The sequence below is a fragment of the Dendrobates tinctorius genome, unplaced genomic scaffold (genome assembly GCF_039654945.1).
Source record: "Dendrobates tinctorius isolate UK_male_01 unplaced genomic scaffold, ASM3965494v1 ptg000404l, whole genome shotgun sequence".
Classification (NCBI taxonomy): Eukaryota; Metazoa; Chordata; class Amphibia; order Anura; family Dendrobatidae; genus Dendrobates; species Dendrobates tinctorius.
This window is the reverse complement of record NW_027362069.1, coordinates 685,644-691,643: the sequence shown is the minus strand read 5'-3', so window position 1 is coordinate 691,643 and position 6,000 is coordinate 685,644. Positions and strand designations below refer to the sequence as shown.

General features: G+C 45.2%; 1 protein-coding gene across 1 annotated transcript in view; it reads left to right on the top strand.

The window, feature by feature from the left end:
• The first annotated feature begins 1,639 nt into the window (after window positions 1-1,639).
• LOC141076435 (uncharacterized) overlaps window positions 1,640-6,000 on the top strand; it is a 151,740-nt gene continuing 147,379 nt past the window's right edge. The window contains exon 1 of the mRNA XM_073563884.1: window positions 1,640-2,690. The gene's annotated coding sequence lies outside the window, so the exon portion shown is untranslated. The remainder of the gene's footprint in view (window positions 2,691-6,000) is intronic.

Genomic DNA, 6,000 nt, shown 5'->3' with positions numbered 1-6,000 from the left:
CTGCACCCTCTCGCTCCCCTCTATCACACACCCCCTGCACCCTCTCGCTCCCCTCTATCACACACCCCCTGCCCCCTCCTGCTCCCCTCTATCACACACCCCCTGCACCCTCCTGCTCCCCTCTATCACACACCCTCTGTCCTCCCCATGTTCCCTTTTCCCGCCATTACCTCTCACAAGTTTCCCATATCTTTCAGCTTTCAGCCTGCAAAATCCTCTGGCTCCTCCCCCATTGCGCCACATAGTCGTGACGTCACCGCAGGTCCTGTACCATCCAGTCAGATGTAATGTCTTCCGGCGGGGATGTGGCAGCCAGTGAGGCCCCTGATCATGTGACCCCTGACTCCTCCCCTCCTGTGACCTCATCACAGGTCCTGTGCACACAGAGCAGTCATATATGTGGCAGACACTCCTGGATCTTCTGCTTTCTGGGCCGGTTCCTCCTGTGAGTCCTATTAACCCTTTCGCTCCCTGTATTCTCCTTTCTGACAGGACAATCTCTGAATTCGGACAGTGTGACAGGAATTTCAGCAATGTGGAAGGAGAAAATGACAATGTTACTGTTTTCCTCACAGAAATGTGACTTTCCCCCAATGTATCATTGTCCTACAGGTGACAGGAGCGCTGAGGCCGCACAGTGCGCCGTGTCTCCTGAGTGCCGATACCCCACAGGCTCGGGAGGGAAGGGGCGCCATTGTGGCTGGGATAGACGGCGGACGCCGTGTGACGTGTGAAGAGCGCTGACACCAGAACAGCAGAGACCCCACAAGTGGCCCCATGTTACCCCCTCCACCTCTGGGGGGCTCATCTAGGGGGCAGGGAGGATTATTAACCCTCAGGGGGCACAGAATTGTGTAACATTGAGCGGAGGAATGAAATGTTCCCACTAAAATGTCGCTCCGTCCCCAAGTCTGTAATTATCACACGGGAGAAGAGGAGAAAACAGAAACCACTTGTTCCACAATTTCCCCTGAGCACCGATACCCCATAAGGGGCCGGACACTCCTCAGGAGGGAAGGAGCGCCGTCTGACAGGGCTGAGTCTTATGGTGTTAGGGGCCATGTCACATTATCAGAGCCCCCAATAAGAGGCGCCATGTTACACCCGCCACCTCTCAATTACTCATCTTTCTCCCAGAATTTTATACCATTGGGCGACGAAGACAAAATAATTACATTTTACCACAAAAAAAACCGTTTTCTCCCCAGAGTTTACCTTTACACAAGGGGAAATAGGCAAGAATGGCCCCAAAATGTGTCCGACAATTCCCGATGACTGTCCAGCGCTTCATGCCCACCCGGCGAGGCTTGGGAGGGAAGACGCTATTGGATTCCTGGAGAACACATTTTCTCAGGATACAGTAAGGAGAATAAGTCTTTGATGTTCTGCCGATTTTCCAAGTTTCCCCCTACAGAGAATGGAGAGGTCGGTAATTGTTATTGTAGGAAGACTTCACCTGTGAGAGACAGAATCTAACAATAAATAACAGAAGATCACATCCTATGATTTCTAAGGAATTAATGGGAATTTTATTGCATGAAATAAGTATTTGACACAATAGAAAAACAGGATTTTTGCCCCCCCCCCCCCCCATACAGATCTTCTCCAGATATTTCAGTTTTCGGGGCTGTCACTTGGTAACATTGAGTTTCAGCTCCTCCAAAGATTTTCTGCTGGGTTCAGGTCTGGAGACCGGCTAGGCCACTCCAGGACCCTGACATTCTTTAGTAGCCGCTCCTTAGTTTCCCTGTCTGTGTGTTCCGGGTCATTGTTCTGCTCGCAGACCAAGCCTCCACCCATCTTCAATGCTGTTACTGAGAGAAGGAGGTTGTTGGCCAAAATCTCCCGATACATGACCCCATCCATCCTTTCTTCAATACGTTGCAGTTGTCCTGTCCCCTTTACAGAAAAGCACCCCCAAAGTATGATGTTTCCCCCACTAGGCTTCACGGTTGGGACTGTGTTCTTGGGGTTGTACTCATCCTTCTTGTTCCTCCTCACATATGTAAGGAGTTGATACCCAAAAATTCTCTTTTGGTCTCATCTGACCACTTGACCTTCTCCCATGCCTCCTCTGGATCATCCAGATGGTCATTGGCGACCTTCAAATTGGCCTGGACATGTGCTGGCGTGAGCAGGGGAACCTTGTGTGCCTTGCAGGATTTTAATCCATGACAGCGTCCTGTATTACTAACTGTAATGTCTGAGACTGTGGTCCCAGCTCTCTTCTAGTCACTGACCAGGTCCTCGTCCCATGTAGTTCTGGCCTCATTCCTGACCTTTCTCAGAATCACCCTTACTCTACAAGGCGAGATCTTTCATGGAGCCGCGGACTGAGGAAGATCAGTCATCTTGTATTTCTTCAATGTTTCTAATAATTGCACCAACAGTTGCCTTCTCACCTAGCTGCTTGCCTATTGTCCTGTAGCTCATCCCAGCCTTGTGCAGGTCTACAATTTTTTCCCTGGTGTCCTTAGACAGCTCTTTGGTCTTGGCCATTGTAGAGAGGTTGGGAGTGTGATTGAGTGTGTGGACAGGTGTCTAGTATACAGGTAATGAGATTAAATAGGTGCAATTAATACAGGTAATGAGTGCAGAGGAGGCTTCATAAAGAAAAACTAACAGGTCTGTGAGAGCCAGAATTCTTGCTAATTGGCAGGTGATCAAATACTACTTTCCTGCAATAAAATGTAATTTAATTATTTAGAAAACATACAATGTGATTTTCTGTTTTTTATTTTTACATTTTGTCTCACAGTTGAAGTGTACCTGCAATAAAAATTACAGACCTCTTCATTCTTTGTAGGTGGGAAAACTTGCAAAATTGCCAGCATAACAGATACTTATTTTCCCCACTGTAGTTTGTGGACTCCATATACAGTATGTGGGCCGTGCTATATACTATGTGGGCCGTGCTATATACTATGTGGGCCGTGCTATATACTATGTGGGCCGTGCTATATACTATGTGGGCCATGCTATATACTATGTGGGCTGTGCTATATACTATATGGGCTGTGCTATATGCTATCTGGGTTGTGTTATATGCTATGTGGGCCGTGCGATATACTATGTGGACTGTGCTATATACTATGTGGGCCGTGCGATATACTATGTGGACTGTGCTATATACTATGTGGCTGTGCTATATGCTATGTGACTGTGCTATATACTATGTGGGCTGTGCTATATACTATGTGGACTGTGTTATATACTACGTGGGCTGTGCTATATACTATGTGGGCCGTGTTATATACTACGTGGGCTGTGTTATATACTATGTGGGCTGTGCTATATACTATGTGGGCTGTGCTATATACTATGTGGGCTGTGCTATATACTATGTGGACTGTGTTATATACTACGTGGGCTGTGTTATATACTATGTGGGCTGTGCTATATACTACGTGGGCTGTGTTATATACTATGTGGGCTGTGCTATATACTATGTGGGCTGTGTTATATACTATGTGGGCTGTGTTATATACTATGTGGGCTGTGCTATATACTATGTGAGCTGTGCTATATACTATGTGGGCTGTGCTATATACTATGTGGGCTGTGCTATACTATGTGGGCTGTGCTGTATACTATGTGGGCTGTGCTATATACTATGTGGGCTGTGCTATATACTATGTGGGCTGTGCTATATACTATGTGGGCTGTGCTGTATACTATGTGGGCTGTGCTATATACTATGTGGACTGTGTTATATACTATGTGGACTGTGTTATATACTACGTGGGCTGTGTTATATACTACGTGGGCTGTGCTATATACTACGTGGGCTGTGTTATATACTATGTGGGCTGTGCTATATACTATGTGGGCTGTGCTATATACTATGTGAGCTGTGCTATATACTATGTGGGCTGTGCTATATACTATGTGGGCTGTGCTATATACAACGTGGCTGTGCTATATACTATGTGGGCTGTGTTATAATATTATTGGGGGGTATATTATATTCTATGGGGGAGGCTGTGTTATATACTATGTGGCTGTGTTATATACTATGGGGAGTACATTATATTCTATGGGGGAGGCTGTGTTATATACTATGGGGGCTACATTATATTCTATATGGAGGACTATAGGGAGTGTATTATACTATATAGAGGACTATGGGGCACATATTATATGGAGGACTATGGGGTGTGGATTGTACAATATGGAGGACTGTGGTGCACATTATAATGTATGGCGGACTATGGTGTGAATAATACTAAACAAGCAAAATGCTGCATATTCATCGAGTGATTGGATTGTTCATGCTGCAAGAAAAATCATTGTTCTCAGCAGCACATCGGCGGTGTAAACTGTAGATGTGCTGCTGATAACATGATACTGTATGGGGACAGATTCATCTAATAGTGATTGTTCCGTTCCCATTATTATTCCTCAGCTGGTGTAAAGAGGCCGGGAAACAAGTGTGGAACGATTTCAATATTGTCGATCACACTCATTTAGCGGCCTGAACTCAGCGCATGTAACTACAACCGAAATGCTTCTGTGTGATGTGCCATATGTCAGCATTTGGGCCCCATTTTAAACTTTGCCTAAAATCGGCCCTGCGTGTCACGTTAAGTTTGTAAAACCATTTAGCTCCAGATAATTGTATAAACAGGTCAGGTATAAGGGGTAAAGGATAGGGAAGGTGACCCGTGACTCACAGGCACAGCCCTCCATCCTTCTACCAAACCCCCCACGGTGACCGGAGAGGAGCATGGCCGTATATGAGCCTCAGCCGGACTCTGGAAGGGAGGAAATAAACAAAATTTTGGCATTTTAGTTTCAATAAATTTGTATTTAGAAACTTATTAAACCAAGTCCAAGTTATGATCTCCCATGCAAGGGAGCGTAAACTAACAATTTACCACACATTCAATAAACTTCAAATAATATAAGGGAGACAGGACATAGACAGGGTAGGGAAAGGCACAAAGGATTTATTTATACGATATCCAATAATCTATAATGGTGTCATCAATAACCAATCCAGGGCGATTAAAGCGGTTATGCAACTCACTATTGTAGGATCATATATGAATCCCGTCCCAGGCCGTGATCAGTTCTCAGTTGGCTACGGAGAGAGCCTCAGAGCCTGATCCAGTCGAGTATCTGAGTGAAGCTCCATCCAGGGATGCCAAACCCTGAAGAAAGAATCCCACCTGTCGGTTCTAGTTTCTTCTATTCTTTCATATAACATAATGTTGTTCATCTTCTCTTTCACCATAGATATTGGCAGGGAGGGCGACTTCCACTTTGCCACAATGTGGATTTTAGTGGCCATACATAAGTAGCTTACTAGCTTCTGAAATCTTTGTGGAAGCCGGGAAGGCCTGGTTCCCAGTAAAAGGGTAGAAGGTTCCAGATTAACCGGTCCACCATACATCTGTGCTATCAGATGCTTCACCTTCTCCCAAAGCCCAGAAACCACCGTACAAGACCACCAAATATGTCTCATGTCACCAGATATTCCACAGCCCCTAAAACAGTCTCCCGAGATATTGGGAAAAATGCTGTGAATTTTTTCCTGTACATAATAGACTCTGTGCAATAGTTTTAAGGAGGTCTCCACAAGGGAAGTCTGGTGACTACCTCATGACAGGGTGTCACAGCTACGATACCATTCATCAATTGACTGTTCAAACCCCAAATCCTCCTCCCACTGTAACATATACTTCAATTTTTTATCATCTTGTGGAGAATTTATAGCATAGTAGATCAATGAGATCGTTCCCCTGCCCAAAGGGTCATTTAGACATTAATTTTCAAAACTCGTTGCCCTGAGAGTAGTACCGCTCGGGAGGATCTGCTTTGCAAAGTGGGAGATCTGGTTCAATCGCATTACCTCCCTAACTGGAGGGTCACATTTTTGAACAAATTCCTGTCTGTCAAGTAAGGCTGTGTTCACACACAGCATTTTTTTAGCGGTATTTTTAGCGGTTTTTCCAATAAAACCGCTAAAAATAAGCTTCCCATTCATTTCTATGCATT